Below are 18,053 nucleotides of genomic sequence, written 5' to 3' on the forward strand. Positions count from 1 at the left end.
GCAATTAATCACATAGATCAGTTTTAACAGCAACAGTGAGCATGCTGATTAGCGCCTGAGTATATTTCACAGTGTCAGTTGTCAGTCTTATTGATGTGACAACAATATTGTGTCTCTCCTGCTGTCATATCCATTATGTCAAGCAACAAGTATAAGGTAGTCAAAAAGATTTTTTTATTCTTGGAATGATAGTACCAACAACTCCAATTAAAATCCAGAATTCTAAAATACTTTACTGCAAAATGCCATGTAATTTTAAACTTTCTATGGATCAAATCTTGCTCCAAACTTCACAATCATAGAATGCCTGAACACGCTGGAACTGGTTCCACTGCATGGGGGGAAGAGGATGTGCGGAGAAAGGACAGCTTTGCTCCAAAAGGGCTTCCTCTTCCCCAGTGCATCTGGGAAGTTAATGGTAGTTCTGATGGCTCCATGACTGCACTGATAATGAGAAAAGCTCCCTGTCAAGGTTCCCCTCCACACCCTGAACTCTGGGGTACAGATGTGGGGACCCACATGAAAGACCCCCTAAGCTTATATTCTACCAGCTTAGGTTAAAAACTTCCCCAAGGCACAAATTCCTTTCCTTGTCCTTGGACAGTATTACTGCCACCACCAAGTGATTTACACAAAAATTCAGGAGAGGGTCACTTGGAATCCTTATCCTCTCCAAAATATCTTCCCCCCCCTTTCCTGGGGAGGCTGAGAATAATATACCAACTAATCGGTTAGCAGTGTGAGTACAGATCAGTCCCTTTAGCTTGAGGACACTAAAATCAATCAGGCTCTTAAAAGAAGAACTTTATTATAAAGAAAAAAGTAAAAGAATCACACCTGCAAAATCAGGATGGAAGGTAACTCTACCGGGTAATAAAAAGATTTAAAACACAGAGGATTCCCCACTGGGCTCAGCTTCACAGTTACAAAAACAGGACTAAAACTACCTTTGTAGCACAGGAAAATTCACAAGCCAAAACAACAGATAACCTAATGCATTTCCTTGCCTTACTTACAATTTCTGTAATTTTAGATGGATCATTCCAGGTATGTTTTCAGGAGATGTTGTACCTGCTTGGTCTCTCCCTCAGTCTGTAGAGGGAACAAACAAAGAGAGCCACAAACAAATCCCCCCGCCCCCTGATTTGACAGTATCTTCTTTCCTCATTGGTCCATCTGGTCAGGTGCCAACTAAGTGATTTGAGCTACTTAACCCTTACAGGTAAAGCGATTCAGTTCAGCTGCCAAGGAGGGATTTTATGCTACCCTTTTCTTTATATTTATGACACTCCCCAGAGAGATGGATAGGGGACAGCCACAGAGCTTGCTGCATCCCCTCTCAGACTACAGTAGCAGTGCCACAGCAGCTTTGCCGCAGCATTGTGACCTAGAAGAAGGATTCATTCCCACCTTGCCCACTGAACTCCACAGTGCATGGCCTATTTACTTGGGGCGTGTTCCTGGTCCAGAATCAGGCATTAAATATTACTTTAGATGGTGCATTGAAATCCATTCCTTCTATTTCTCTTGAACGTTTTGCAGTAGTTTTTTACACTCAGTTGGAAGATCTGAGCCTGATTTCAGATGGTGTATATCAGCATAATTTGAATTAAGTCAACAGAGCCATTCTGATTCTCACCAATTGAGGGTGTGGCCCAATATGTTCAAAGTATAACATCTGATGTATTAACATTTGGAGTTTTCCAAAACACACAACAAAACAAGAGAATGATGCTGGAAATGAAAATTCCAAGTGAATGATAATTTTATTCATGCAGCTGTGAAGCAAATTTTAAGGCAATGCAAAGTTGCAGTTTCCTTTGTATTTGTACTGAAATCATGGTTTCTTAAGGGACATTGTCAAAATAATTGCATTGCATAATCAGAAATAACTTATTTTTGTATGTAATCAGTATTCGTGATACATGTGCTTTATACAATGTGCAGTCAAGTACATTTTCAGTGCTAAACAAGTAATAATATTAGTGTATTCATATGTATGTGTGCGCTTCAGTTACCCTTGGTTTTGTTTCTTTTGTGTATTGATTTGCTGTTATCTTGAGTAAAAAGAATATAATCTCTTCCAAAAATGCTGCAAATACAGTGGTCCCCTAACTATGGGGGGCAGGAGGAATGTTTGGGAGGGTGTGTAGCCAGGCTAGCCCCCAGGGCGGGCAGGGAGGAAGTGCCACCCAGCCCCATTCTGCCCCCAGCCCAGCTCCAGCCCCAGCTACAGCTCTGCTCTGCCTCCTGCTTCTCCCTCAGCCCAGCTCTGGCCCCAGCCCCAGCCCCACTCCACTCCCTGCTTTGCTCCCAGCCCAGCTCTGCCCTCAATCCCTCTCTGTCCCCAGGCCAGCTCTGCCTCTAGTCCCAGCTCCTCCCCACTCCTCAGGTTTGCCCCCAACTCCACATTCAGCGCTAGCTCCCCTGCTGAGCCAAATGTGCAGTAATGGAGGGGTGTGTGGACACATTCCATTACTGGTAAGGAGAGGGCACAACAGGAAAAGTTTGGGTACCACTCTGCTAAAGGGTTGAGTTACCCAGAGAAGCATGATGTGAGCCCAGGTTTGAGAGCCAACTACTCCTGAGTTCTTAACCTATTCCTGAAACTGACTATCTGTAGATTTGGGCAAGTGATTTACACCACTCTACTGCCATTCCTTGGTCTATAAAATGAGGATGATAGTACACCCCAATGTAACGCGACCCGATATAACACGAATTCGGATATAATGTGGTAAAGCAGTGCTCTGTGTGGGGAGAGGAGGTGGGACTGTGCACTCCGGTTGTTCAAAGCAAGTTTGATATAATGTGGTTTCACCTATAACGCGGTAAGATTTTTTGGCTCCCAAGGACAGCATTATATCGGGGTAGAAGTGTACTTGTTTTCCTATACAAGGTGTTGAAAAGGCTAATTAATTAAGGTTTATAACTTGCTCATATAAGATCACTATTGTGAGATTATGAGTCACTCTTGTGCTAGGCTCCAGCCAACCCACAAATCAGGAACAAGTTGTGTGACTCAGGTATATAAGCCCCACAGGAGGAACAGCTGCTCAGTGTCACTCCAGGACTTGGAACTCTGCTGCCAAATGGTGGCAATAGACTCCTCAAGCCTTAGCCTGCACCAGCCCTGTTTCTAGCCCTGCTCCAGCCTTGCTTTCACTGCTGCCCTGCTCCTAATCCTGCTCCAGTCTCTTTTACTTATTACACCTGTTTTACTAACAACATGCTATAAACTTAAAACAGAGAAATCATTTTTCAACTTTTTTCCCCTAAAAATGGAGAGCATTTTAATCTATATCCTGGTTCCTGCTGGTTCACATGCACTAGCATGTTCATAATATTGCTCACGCACCACTCTGTTAGCCTGTGTGCACACTCTTTTTTCTTCTTCCTAAAGAAACAAAGATTTAAAATAACTGTTAATCTCAGTGTATGTGTATTCTGCATTTATCTTTTTTATTATTGTTCTCTTGTGAACAGACTCTAGCTCTTCTCCTCACCCAATTATTTCAACACTTCCCACATCATCCACAAGCAATCAGGCTCCACTCTATCCTTACATAACTTCTACCCTTCATTGTCCAGTAAATCTCAGTTCTCTACTCCTGTTAGTGTAATTTGCCATGAAACTTCCTAATCCCCAAAACTGTGTGAATTCAGCCTCCCCTGTATTTCTAGAACCTCACACAAGTGAAGACTATTTCTTTCTCTCTCACCCCAGCTCAGCAACTAGTAATAGCTTCATGTCTTCTTGTGACTCCAAAAATATATCTATTCTATTCCCTACTAACCTTCTAGCCCACTCCTCTGTAACACTAAATTTCACTCCTACCATGATTAAGACCACCACACAGACAAATCGTGATCACCAGCCATAATGCCTAATTCCTTTTCTTCCTTCAAAACCCCTAGAAAAATCTCCATTTCCTTGCCCCTTCACAGCCCATTCCACTTTCCTTGTCATCCCTTGTAAACATCATGAAGACATGTCTTTTCCCCTGGATTACCCATCCCTGCCCATGTGATTCCTGATTTCTTAAGTTTTCCCTCTCAGCCTCTATACCTTTCCTCCACTCTATACTTCCTCCCACATAGCATTTTACAATCTCATTTCCTAGTCAATTTTCCAGGGGATGGCTGTTAAGCCTCACAATGAGAATCCTCTCATTCTTCAGTCTCACTATGTAAATTCCAGCAAATAATAACAATATTACTATATAGCACTTATATGTAATATAAGGCTCTTATATGTAGTATAGGGACTCTAGATTTGCAAAGTGCTGTAAAAACATTACAGCACCACTTTGTCTCCCTGATAAGAGCTCTTAGCATTGAATTCTTAACTTTCTAGCTGAGCTCCTGGGCAGCAGGACCCTTTCCATCCTCCTGGAGTAAGATAATATAGGTTCTCCTATGCCCTCTAGAAGAGCCTATGGTGGAGGCTGGATGTTGCTCCTTCTTTCAATTTATTCAGCACTCCCTGTTGCTGGGTTGCAAGCATTAAGGGAGTATGTTTAAGCAAACTACTGAAATAGAAAAGAGTATGTGCTTGCATGGAAAAGTCCTGTGGAACTGAGCAGGAATAAAACAATCTGGTTTTACAGAAATCACTTTAAACTATAGACTTGAATAGATGATGATAGTCTTAGTTTAGGTTGTTGGGTTTTTTTTTACCATCCTCTATAAAGTGATAGCAGGGATATATTATCCCACTAAATTTCAAAGGTGATGTAAGAAGAACTTTTCCCACTGTCAGTCTCTCTCTCTCTCTAGGGAGCTTCCCTTCCTCTCTTTGGATTGACTGTGGAGTTGATGCTGATGAAATCCTTTCACTTAAATATATTGGGCCTTTCCATAAGACTAACAAGAAAGATTTGGGGGGAAACTAAGGGCTCAGTCCCTCAAATTACTGAATGCATTTCACAAGATGCTGAGTGCTTTCACTCCCATTAACTGCCATAACTTCCACCCAGCTGGAGGTGCTCAGCACTTGCAGGATTGGATCCTAGATTTGGGAGTATAAGACAGGGTGACAGTGTCTTTTTAACTTTATACAGATGCTCGTATTTTATAATGAACTTCATGCAAGTGGATTAATTTATGAGTAAATGCTATTTCCATGTGTACCCATTGTTTTCCATTTACATAATTTTGCATTTCCCCCTCTAGTGCTGTTGCCCTTCAGGAAGGTGTCTGGCAAAAACATGAAGTTAATGACTTGTTTTATTATAAGCAGAGTAAAGTAAAATGTATGGCTTAAAATGAAGTAGCATAATCAGAATAACTATATCAGAGATAGTCATAATGTACTGGGAAAAGCCACTACTGCAGCCTGTGCTCCTCCTTTCTCTCCCTTTGCGATTCTTGTTATTTTGCCCTAAAGGGTAGCCACTTAAATCAATCAAAGCACTGAGACATGATATGGAGGTACATCCTATACCTGTGAACCTTGCTGACCATGTCCAAACTCCATAAGCACTGACTTATAGCACAGAATCCTATCCCTCTAGCTGGACTAATCAGAAAAGCTGGGGTGCATTTTCTGGGGGTAGTTTAATCTTTAATTGTTTGACAGTCGTGGACAGGAATCTGGAAAGAAAGTCCCCAGGACATTATAATGGTGATTGTCCTCTTTGTAGGAGTACTGGGGAGTAAGGGAGAAGTGTGTTGCCGCCTCATCCACGCTGCTACACATCTGCACAGGGCTGCTCGCCACCTAGTCCTTAACATCTTTGTCACTTGGGCTCACACTTTCTTAGCATAGGAACACATTAGAGTAAATGAAAACTACTTAGGTATTCATTACAATAACATTATTCAGGATATTTGTATTTTTGTGTGTGCACATTTGCTCAAGTTGCCATATAATTCTGCTTTGTTTCCACTGCAATTTAGCTTTAAGTGTTCACGTGTAAAGAATTGGTTGTTTAATTTTAGGATTATTCCATTTTTAATTAAACAATGGAAATGTAAATGCTTAATATAATTCTTTTGGCTGTAAGACATCAAAGTTCCAGAATACTGCCAAGAAGATTTGACTGTCTATTTTTGTAAAGATTACCCAGCCAATAATTCATTAAGAGAGCTTTAAAGTGTGATTAGTTTGGCTAAGCGAAGTTCTGTAGAGGCAACACTGTGTAACCAAATGTTTTTATGGCTGACAGCTAAAATGGACAGCAATATTCTATTCCCATGCTCATTGTTTATATACCAAATCAGCACTTGCAGGATACAGGAACAGTTAATTACATGTTCGTTCTTTATTTGAAGTAAAGTAGACAGCTTGGGCTGAACGAGGAAGAGTAAAAAATGAATATGTAGATCTGAAATATGAGGTGAAAAGAAAGTATGTATGGGATAAAGAAAAATAGGAATTCTGTACCTTAAATCAGGCTATTTCAACTCTGTTACAGAACATGAGCAGTCCCATTTGCATTGAGATGCTTGAGTGATTACTATCCCAGTGTGAAAATAAAGCCCACAATGGATTAATCTATTGCATTATCAAAGCAAAATGAAGCCACATAGAAATCATACTGACCTCATGTTTCACGGCACAGAGACAAATATTTTGTAAATTTTGAAAGAAAATATCAATTGTTAGCATTTGTTAGCATTTGTTTTGTAAAGATGATGAGTTTATTCTAATAATCGTAGTCAAGTCCAATAATAATGCAGATATTGCCATTCATTGATCCTGAAATTCAATTAGCTTGTGTTGTTGAGGGTTTTGCCACTGTGTTTTTCCAGTCTATCTTCATTTTAGTGTTCGAAGGCAGGAAATCAAGTGAACTAATGTGATAATTTTTTTAGAAAATTGCAGATATGATAATGCAAGTAGTTGGATCACAGGGACCGTTCCCTTCATTGCTGTAACTTTGACAGTGACTAAAAGCAAGATACTCAGCTGATGTAATTCAGTGTAGCTCTCTTGGAGTCAATAGAGCTGTGGTGATTTTCACTAGTATCTTGCCCTAATTCTTTAGAATATTGTCTAGTTTACAAACTGAACATCACTTAAGTATTTTATTATCTTTGGCATGGCAAACAGCCATATATCAAAGAAAACATTTTCATTTGATGTTGAGTTCTTGGGACACTCCTGGTTAACTGGGCATACTTAAACAGTCCGTGTATGCCAGCCAGCCTCTGCCTACACTTACACAAGCCAGTATAGGATCACAATTAAATCTTAATTTACAGTGCTTTGTTCTTACATGGTGATGTTCAGCCCAGTAGGGAGGGTCCTGCCATGGCCATGCACCCTACCTTGAAAATATGTGGGCTGTTTACTCTTGTGCAAGCCCTCTGCTCTGGGGGAAATTTGCACATTGAAAAGCCATTCTTTGTATCAGTTGTTGCTTCTTTCTATGGGATTTCTTTATCTGGAGCATACTATGGTTAAGAAACCCTGATATCACAAGAACTCCCCTGTTTGCAATTTCCTACACTTGTAGGTCAATATTTTTGAATATGCTATAGAATGTTAATTAACCGCCACTTCTGCTGATAGATTCAGTGTTCAATACCTAATTCCCACTCAGGGCATGTCGATAGGACAAGTTAGTGTGCAGCAAGCTGGGGCATAAATCTACAGAGCTTCAGCATGCGGCACACTTGCTGTCCATGTGGCCCCCCTACGGCTGTGTGCTAAAGATTTTCTAATGCCCTTTTACATACTGATCTTTGAAACAGCTGTACAGAAAGTGCACCAGTGAACTTTTAGTGCGCAGCGGCAGAGTCCGCACAGCCATTTAGTGTGCTGCATGCTGGAGATTTACGCCCCCACCTTGCCACGCACTAATTTGTCATATAGACAAGCCTTAAGACTCCTGGGTGCCCTGTTTCTTGGACTCCCTTGATGGCTGTCTAGAAACTGAGGAAGAGAGGTTAAGTGACATGTGTAAGAGGACAGACTATGTCAGTATTAGAGTTAGGATGAGAATGCAGGATTTCCTGGCTCCCAATCTCCTGTGCAGACCATTAAGCTGTGTTTAGAAAGGAGATGAATAAGAGGGGACATGATAAAAGAACACAAAATAATGAATGATTTAGAGAAGGCAGGTCAGCAACTTCTGTTTTCTCTGTCTCATAACATGAGATATTCAATGGGATTTAAAGGTAGAAAATTAAAAAACAGTAAGAAGAAATATTTTTTCAACAGCAAGAGTGTGGGGGACTCATTGTCACAGGAAGTCATTGAGGCCAAGGACTTGGCAAGATTCAAAATGTGATTGAACATTGATATGGAAATCAAGACTATCCAGAATTATTTAATGATAAATGTTTTCAAATGGATATTAAACTTCATGCCTCAGGCTTAAACCAACCTTTAAATGTTAGAGACCAGGATGAGACCTAATGTAGGGGTCAAGTTATCCAACTTTTCTCTACTTACACCTTCCTCTGAAGCTTATGGTAATGGCCCCTGGCAGAGAGAGGATATCAGATTAGATGGACCTTGAGTCCACTCCACTATGGCTGTTTCTATGTCTCTCCCTCAAGTTCAGTATAGCATTTTTTCTAGATTTATGTTGGATATGTAGAGGTAGCAAACAAAAGTTACTTTCCTCTATTCTTTTCTACTCTGTTCAGGATTTTATACTCTACCAATCACCATAATATCTTCTCTCCTATGTATTATAAAACCCATTATGTAGGATACAGTGTACTGTAATGAACATTTCCTTGATTTTCTGCAACTTTCCCTCAAATCTTTTCATTCGTGGCGTCACCTTAGCTGTCTCCAATGCAAATATACCTTCCAGATGAGATTTATGATATCTTGTAAGGTTATGATTTTTAAACTCTGTAAGAAATGGGAGAGCATTTTAAATTCAGATATGATGGCTACTGCGGGGATGACATTAAAGTTAGTGTCATTTTGTCAAATCCCTGTTTTAATTAAGTTATAATTCTTTGGAAAGTTCTGTGTTTAAACCTGTCATATTCTTTGAACTTAGTGTATATCCAAAACCACTTGCACTTACATATATTATGCTAGTACAGCATTAAAATATGTATCACAAGAAAAGAAAATATTTTTTATTTATAGAGGATCCTTCCATTTCTTCTATTATTCCTGAATTATACATCACTTTTATATGACAGAATAAGAATAAGTTAATCATGCCAACTATTCTTATCATATGTAGTATTTCACACTAAGTATTTTACTGCCTTTCATTCTAGGAAATGTATATTTTGAGAAACTAAGAAAAAATATCCCTGTAATACAGTGGTGTATATAGTGATAACACATCTGCACTATTTCAGGCATCACAACAGTGTCACTGAACATATCACATTGTACCAGCTCACATTAAGAGAAAGCTTATTTCTTCTGGAAATAAGGTGAAGGGAAAATCACTCCCATGCTGTTGTGTCCATACTTATCTCACAATAACACAGTTAATGGCGTGTCTTATTATTGTAGCATACTGTAGGAAAATTATGATTATTGTAATTAAACTATGGTAACAAGATGCTACAATTAAATCTCAGCTCAACACATTTTAGTTTAGTTTAACAGATGTGTCACATTGTTAATGACAGATTTCCTGCTATTTATAAAGGTCTGAAACCTTTACAAGTTATATATGACAAACTAATCTAATTTTATGTTTTAATAAACCATACTTATGTAACAGCACCTGTATAGTTATTATAGCAGTTTTAACACAACAAAGAAAGTTCTATCACTTATGAATAAAAAGTGGAGCCTCGATGCATATAACATTACCCAAATCCAGCCTTTTCTCAGTGTTTTCACTGTTCCATATTGGAACTGGGTGAAGTATTTGCAGAGACTAATGTATTTGATGTATTTCACCCTTTTCTCTGTTTGCAAGTTATCCACAGAAAAACTTTGATTTTGACAAAAATATTTCTTGTTTTGAGTTGTTTGACTAGGATTGTCAAAAATGGTGATGAATAAAGTTTCCTGCTATGAGGTATGCCCCATGTTGTGATAGGCATGTATAGGACCCTCGGAGCTTGAAAGGTGTGTTGTGGGGGTGTTGGTCATTGTAGCAGTGGAGATGTGTCTGCAACATTTGCATCTGTTGTTCTGGCAGAGTCTGGGGCCGCTTTGAGTTGGTGTGTCCTGGTCTGTGTGGATCTTGCTTCTGATGATGAAGTTGGAGAGATTGGAGGGTTGTTGGAAGGCCAGAAGATGGGGTTCAGGAAAGATTTCTTTCAGGATGGGACCCCATTGAGTATGAGCTGTAGTTGTTTCATGATGCCCCGTATGGGTTCAAATGTGGGGTGAGAGGGAACATCTAGGGGTGTTTAGTCAGAATGGGTTTTATTTCTGTATTGAAGCAGGTTTTCTTGGGGTATTTGGATGGAGCTCTGTGTAAGCTCAAAAGCTTGTCTCTTTCATTAACAGAAGTTTGTCCAATACAAGATGATATCTCACCTGCTATGTCATTCTAATATCCTGGGATCAACATGGCTACAACAGTACTACATGCAATCAAATTAAACCATGATCTTAATTACTATCATATACTTTTTAACTGTCTAAACACCAGAGCTCAATTTTATCTCTTTCTGGCCACCTGTCTTGCAGAAATTGATCCTGGAAGAATAAAACAGTATAGAAAACTGTGCCAGCAATATTGAGAAGTTAAATAAATTGCCAGCTCATGTCTCCATTATTGCTGGTAATTAGCAATGAATAGAATTGTAATTTTAATTAGAAAATAACATCTCTATATGCAAATTAGATGCAGTTAATACATGTTTCTTTTATTGTAACACAGTTTTGCTCTATGTCTTAAAACAATCTGCCTTTGAATCACTTATATTTGTTGACCGTTTGCGTTTGAGGAAGGGTTATCCATGATGCTGGAAAATTCCATTACAAAGTTTTGAAATGCTGAGTGAAAAGCATCTCCAATATGTACAGTAGTAGAGACTTACAACAACAAATATGTAAGACCTTGAACCTTCTGGATACTGGACTAGATGGACAACATACCTGATTTACTATGGCAAGTCCTATGCGTCTAAGATTGCTTTGGTACTAAATAGCAAAATAAAAACAACAATTTTATTGAAATAATTTTCCCTTTGCTATGGGAGTACATACTTAGCCTGAGATCCTCAGAGGTACTTAGGCACGTAGATACATTTGAGGATTGCATCTTAGCAGCTAATAATAGGAGCCTGAGTCATAAAATCCTAAGGGTTAATTTAAAGAAACTAAGGCTTATTTTCAGGTATACTGTCCAACAAGACTAAAATCAAATTTCTGAATATAAGTCATGCAATGAAACAATAGATCTAAAATATACCTCTCTTGCCTAGTATACTTGCAACTCACCACAAAATCATCCCTAACCATGTGTCTGAGCCAATATATAAATGAAGCAATGTCTCTAGTAGATACAGGAAGTTTATTAAAAAAACAATGAACATAATGGGTAAGAGGCAATGTGAATTTTCACTAACAGTACTGAAATATTAATACTTAATTGTCAATTGATCACAAACCAAGGATGCTGGCAGCTAGCAATAATGACAGTTAACTTGAGTTTCCCATTAATAGTGGGGTCCAAATATTGATTCACACTAAATTTACAGCAAACTGAAAGAAGTATCCAGTTTAATTTAAAGGGCTCTGCTCATGAATTCATACACATTCCCACAGGAAAACATCATTAACTCATTCATATAATTGATCAAATGCATTTCCCATCAATGTAATCACTAAAAATCAAGAAAATCACAAGTTAAGATAATATTGATAGTCACACCCAATGCAATACACACACCTTATGCCAAAATACACTCAGACTCCTCAGCACGATAGCAGATTCTCTTACATTTCTATCGTGCTACCCACAGTATGCATATTCAGGGCGCCGCTACATGCAGCTGTGTGCAGCGAGGCGCTGTGCTGTGGCCACACTACAGGGCACAGTGCAGCGCCCAGCTGTGCGCAGCACTTTCCAGCGCCAGGCAGCATGGAGAGTGCATTGTGCGCAGCCTTCTGTGCCACTGCGTGCCACATGTGGTTGAGGTTCCATTGAATCTTCATTCAGCGCGCGCACCATGCATTGCCTCTTTGCGTGTGTCTCTTTCTGTTACTCTCGCCCTTCTCATTCATTTGGGGTGCGTTACTCTCTGTTCTGCTGTTGTCTCTGTCTTCTGGCTATCTGATGCTGTGGACTCTGCTGATGCTGATCACCAGCTCTGTCCCTTGATGAGCTCGTCATGGACACAACCTGGCTGTCATGGCTGTCGGCGGTGAGTGTCACACAGTGTGTGACGCTTGCGTCGCTGAAATGCTTAGCACGCTCCAAAATGCTCTGCAGCGCTGTGCTCACCAGCGGCGCTGAGCGCCGCTTTGCACGCGCTTGATGCCTTGATCTGGGATGAAATGCAGCCACAGTCGCGCTTGAGTGATGGGAGAAGCTTTGCTGGTGCTGAAGGCTGTGCTTGCAAAAAGCCACCACTGGCAGGACACGTGATTGACTCTTGCTGAGCTGTGCTGGAAGCAAGGACACAAGAAACTGTCTGAAAAGATGGAGTCAGGCAGCAGCAAGATGGTCGGTTTTGATTGTGCCAGTGGTGTGGTGTCGATTGCAATTGGGAATGCAAGGAAAAGCAAGCGCGTGGAATCGTTCCGAAGCGTGTGGGTGAGGAAATGGCCATCGTGCTAAGGGATGTGGATGGCTGTGCACACATTGTGGCCTGCTGTGTGCATGGGGCGGCGATGGATATAACTATATTGGATAGATGTCCCACTGGGCATTGCTGTTCGTTCCCTGGGTTTGGAGGATCGTTCTCACTGCGGGTAAAGATCATTGCGGGCGCTTCATTCACATTTACAGTTACAGGCCTGGAAGGTGGGTGCATGGCTGCACGCGGTTCGGAAGGCCAGGGGCTTCTCAGAAGATGCACAAGGAGACTTTCAGGACAGGAAGATTTCAGTAGGATGTCGAAATGCCCACTGTGACACAGACCCTGTCCCAGGAGGCTGAAGCCTGCCCTGGCTCCTGCAGGCGGCCACAGGAAGCAGGACCGCCCAAATACCGGTGGAACGGCAGAAGGAGCCGGTTGAGCGGTGCTACAGGCTTATTTAGGGGAATTTTGGTAGAGTGTGCTTGGGAAGCTATGGGAATGTGGGCAAGCAGAATTGGGTGGAAGCAGCCCAGAAGTTTATGTCGCTTGCTGTAGAAGGTGTGAAGGAATAGGTGAAGGGGAGGACAGAGAGTGAGAGTGAAGGCACAAGTACAGGGAGGCGGCTGAATATGCACAGGGAGAAGAGAGGCTTCAAGGAGAGGAACAGCACAGGAAGAGAGAAGAGAGGGAGAAGAGAGGCTTGAGGCATGCTGAGAGGGGCCCAGCTTGTTTGCTCAAGGACATGGGATGCTGCACTGCTTAAATAATTATTATAAATAATAATTGATAGCTTATGCCTCTTTCTTTACTATCTTTTATGCTCTCTCTTTTTCTCTTTGCTATAATAAAGACTTTTTTCAAAGCTTCTTTGTTTTTACTGAACAAAAAACTGTTTTGACAGACAGACAGACACACAACATTTCATTAACACAAGAGGGCAATACAAACAGGTTGGTGAACTAGACAGACAATGGATTTGCATATGACATGTCTGGATTGCTGTTGTCATATATGGTGTCTGATGAAGGGGGTATGAATGCTGCATGGGGGGGGGGTTGAATGCAGAGGGTAGGGTGGTTGGAGGCATCAGGGTGGGTTGGTGGGAGGGGTCAGTGTGGGGGTTGTGGTGTGGTGGGTGGAGCTGGGCTGTGGGTGTGGTGAGCCTTGAGCAGGGGAGGGGGGTGGAGGGTGGGTAGGGGGGCAGGTGGGGGGGAGCATGGCGTGGTGGTGAGGCTTGGCAGGTGACTCTATGCCACAGCAGGCGCTTCAGCCGCTCCGCCGGCTCCAGGCATTTCTGCCTTTCTGCCTGCTTTGCTCTCTTGGTCCTGCTTTCTTCTTTCTTTCTCCTCTCTTCTTGCTCTCTCTGTTTTTCTTTTCTCTTTTCTCCTCTTTCTTTTTCTTTTTTTTTCTCTTTTCTTTTTTTTTTTCTTTTTTTTTGATTTTGAAGCCTCCTTGAACATCTGGGCAGTCCAGTCACATTCATGGTCACACAGAAATGACAACATGAACAGGTCACTGTGGGCATCCACTATCTCCAGACACAGACACATCTTGTACCATTTGGAGTTCTCAACACTTCTCACTTGCATTCCCTTCTTTAAAAAAGGAAAACACAACAGAAGCAACGAAATGGTGAGGAGAGGTGAGAGGGAGAGTAGCTTGGAGAGAGGAGAGTGAGAGGAGGGTGTTGCTTGGAGGAGGAGCTGAGTGCTAGAGGGTTGTGATGGGATGCAGGGGTGAGATCTCTCCCTTCTCTATCTCTTCACTAAAGTCTCCCACAGACATTTTTCTGATCTCTCAAGTACTTTGATGTTTGCAGTCACTAAGGAACAGCGGGGGTTCTTTTAGAGCAATGAGGGGATTCTGTCGCCCTCTGCGGCGTGCATGCCTGTGCAATGGTCCCCCACTGCCCCCAGCCGAAGAGCGGCACAGCGTCACCGTCACTGGACACTGGGGGAGGACTGCCCAGGCCTGTAAACCCACGCTCGCATATTGCCCACGCTCTGGATCTGAGAAGCTTTTGCTGAGATAACGTGAAGCAGATTACTGAAGGTGATATTCCATCCACAGGGGCTTCCATGCAGGCATCCATGCATCATCCACCATTCTCCTCCCCCCTTCCCTCCCATCCATAACCCAAAAGAAATCGGTAGCCGCTCCTGCCGCTCCTCTGCTGCTCTGCCTTCTGCTGCTGCTGCTGGCTGCCCTTGGCCTCCTCCTTTGGCTGGGCTCTGCTCCTGGGAATCTGCCTCCAGGAATCCCCGGTTTCCATCCCTTCCCCTTCACTCACTCCCCCCCCCTCTCCTCCTCCTCCTCCCTCCTCCTCCTCCCTCTCCTGTCCCTGCTCCTGTCCTTGTCTGTGGGTGGGGTTGCCCCTGTCCATCTGTATCTTCTGGGTCTGTCCCTGTAAAGCGGAGTCAGGTCCGGATCGGCGGATGCGCGAGCCTCCTGCAGCTGTAATAGGCGCCACCCTCTTTAACTTCTTGTCCCGTTCATGCATCATCGCCCGTCATGGCCATGGCCCATGCCAGCATGGCCTTTTGCTATCTATCATTCGGCGGCCGGGCGCAGCGTGCGCTGCAGTACCTGCTCAACAGATGCCTCACCCCCACCCTCCTGCACACTGCTGCCATGCTGGGCTGTGCTTTGGCGTGATGGGCATGGTTACCTGTAACCTGTAACTGATAAAAACTGACTCCACACACCTCTGGCTGGCTGCAGCAAACAGGAATTTTTATTTTATTTTTTTTTTTAAGGGGGGGGTCGTCAGGGCGGAGAGCAGTAGAGTGCAAACTGTAGTGTGTGACTGCTGAGGACAGGAAGGAGGGGATGGCTCCTTCCTCCCTGGAGGGTGGAGGGTGTGTGAGTGAGTGTCACTCCCTGCAGGCAGCGCAGCGCTCACCTCACCTGCACTGCTGCCCCCCCTGGATGGGGCCGGGTTTCAGCCCAGCGCTGCAAGGTTGAGTTGCAGCGCTGGTCTCTGCCTGTGTGTGGGGGGGTGTTTAATTGCAGCTGAAGCCTCCCCACCGCGCTGCAACTTGTAAGTGTAGCCAAGCCCTCAGTTTCTGAAAACCACACACAATCAGATACACGACCTTAGTTCTCACCTCACCTCAGATTTTCCTCTAGGTAGTAATGACCTATTGTAGACGTGAAGTGCAAAGGGGATTGTGTAGGGGTGAGGAATCTTGTTGTATATTGGGATGTGTGGTTGGTAATGTATGTGAGTTGAGAGGTGTGGCTATTAAGATAAGTCACTTCAGTATTCTGCTTCTGAGCTCCCTGTTCGATAAAGTATTATTTTTAGCATTCTTTTTTTAATAAATCTGAACATAAAATTAATTAGCTAAAGCCATTATTGTTGTTAGAAAATGCCTTTTTATTACAGTAAGGAAATCACAAAAAGGGTCTCATTTTCAGTTGTACTTCCATGCAATTGTGATAATAAAAACTGACTTTTATGAATCAGAATGGTCCATTCAGGATCAGGTCCGGCTCTAACTTTTGCCGCCCCAAGCAAAAAAAAGAGCACCACCCCGCCGTAACATCCCCCCCGCGAGCGCCGCGCTGCCGACCCCCTCCAGCACTGTGACGCCAAAGCCCCCGCCCCCGAGTGCTGTGCCACCCAAAGCCCTGCCCCCCAAAGCGCCGCGCTGCCCCAAGTCGCCGTGCCGCCTGAAGCCCTGCCCCCCCAATCGCTGTGCCACTGAAGCCCCCCCAGTGCCACGCCGCACAAGCCCCCACGCCCCCCAAGCGCCGCACCACCAAAGCCCCCGCCCCTCCGAGCGCCGTCCGGCGGAAACAAAAACAAACAAAAAAAACCCTCCAGCGCTGCCCCACCGAACCAAAAAAAACCAACAAAAAAACCTGAGTGCCTCCCCGCCCCAAAGTGCCGCCCCAAGCACATGCTTGGTTGGCTGGTGCCTGGAGCCGGCCCTGTTCAGGAGGTCTCCACATTGGGGCTAGGTGCACTCTGGCCCTTGTGCAGATGCACAGAGTTGGCAAGAATGCAAAAGCATTTCCCCCAAATGCATCCAACCATGCCAATACCAGGGACAATCACAATCCTTATGCCCCATAGAATGTAGGAACTGATGCCTTAGTGCCTGATCTACCCTAAATGAGAAAGGTGGGTGAGAGACCATGGCAATGCTATGGCCAGCAGAGCTAGTTAGGGTGCACAGAGTTGGCTGCGCCATCCAGAGAGACATTGTGCATTCTCCCCCAGCACACTATGTCTTTTGAGGCACAATCCCTACCTGAGCTACCCAACACCAGGCTATTGTCAGTTACAGAATCTATCTGTTGGGGTTCAGGAAGCTGTGCAGTTCTGTGCAGTAGGTGATATAGTATCATGTACAGAAAACAACAATGGTTGGTGTGGAGCCCATCAGAAGAAAATCTTTGCCCCTTCCTGTGTCTGGATGAATCAATGTAATCAAAGTAGAATATTTTATCAAGATTGCTCAAATATTTCAAGCTACTAGTACATGGAAATATGCAGATATTATTTTTATTTTTGATAGTGAAATCAATAATTTAAAATTGAGGTTCCTTGTGGGACCTTGAAAAATGGCAACATGGTGGGTCAGATTGTTTTTCTTAACACTCAGAAATATTTTGTTGCTTTAAAATCACTTACTGTCATAAAAGAGGGTGGATGAGAATTGCTCCATGATATAGAATTGCTCTATAGTACCTTGACCAGAGCAGTTCCACACTCCTCAAAACATAGCTGTAACTGTAGTGTGAACCTCGGTTGCTAATAACTTCCCTTTATATGGAATTAAAAGATAAACTACAGTAAAATAAAATGAAAACTGTTAGTACTGCAGAGACCCGAGCTGAAAGGGAGAGGCCCCCATCTAATTTGAGAGCAGTGGTTTCTTGGCCAGAAGGAAGGTCATGGAAATGTAGGACATTGAGCATAGGGCTGAGTGCAAACCAGAAAGGAAAGAAAGGCAAAACTTACAGTATGCAACTGGTGAAATAATATGGACTCAGCCTAAGTGAAATGCTGTATGAAGCTTAGTGTAGATAGAAGATAACTGATCTATTTTGTGCCCTCTTACCTTTATAGGTGACCTGCACAGTATGCTGTGCTTTTCATACAGAACATGCCATGTTTGTTATTTTGCCACTGACCCACATGAAAGAGCACTGCATACTTGCTTGTTGACTAACTGGTGTTTCCACCTTTGGCTGGTTGCCAGTTTCTTGGAGCAGGCACTGAAATTAGATCACTGGTTTGATTCATTTGAGACTGAGCTGGTACCTTTGTCCCATTGCTCTGTCATAATTGTGTGTGTTTCAGAGTAGCAGCCGTGTTAGTCTGTATCCGCAAAAAAAACAGGAGTACTTGTGGCACCTTAAAGACTAACAAATTTATTTAAGCATGAGCTTTCGTGAGCTAC

The 18,053-nt window shown here is 43.0% G+C and overlaps 1 protein-coding gene across 1 annotated transcript in view; it reads left to right on the plus strand.

The window, feature by feature from the left end:
• The window catches only part of KHDRBS2 (KH RNA binding domain containing, signal transduction associated 2), a 548,941-nt gene that overhangs the window by 521,100 nt on the left and 9,788 nt on the right, over nt 1-18,053 (plus strand). The window lies entirely within an intron of this gene.

This window comes from Mauremys reevesii, linkage group 3 (assembly GCF_016161935.1).
Source record: "Mauremys reevesii isolate NIE-2019 linkage group 3, ASM1616193v1, whole genome shotgun sequence".
Taxonomy (NCBI): Eukaryota; Metazoa; Chordata; order Testudines; family Geoemydidae; genus Mauremys; species Mauremys reevesii.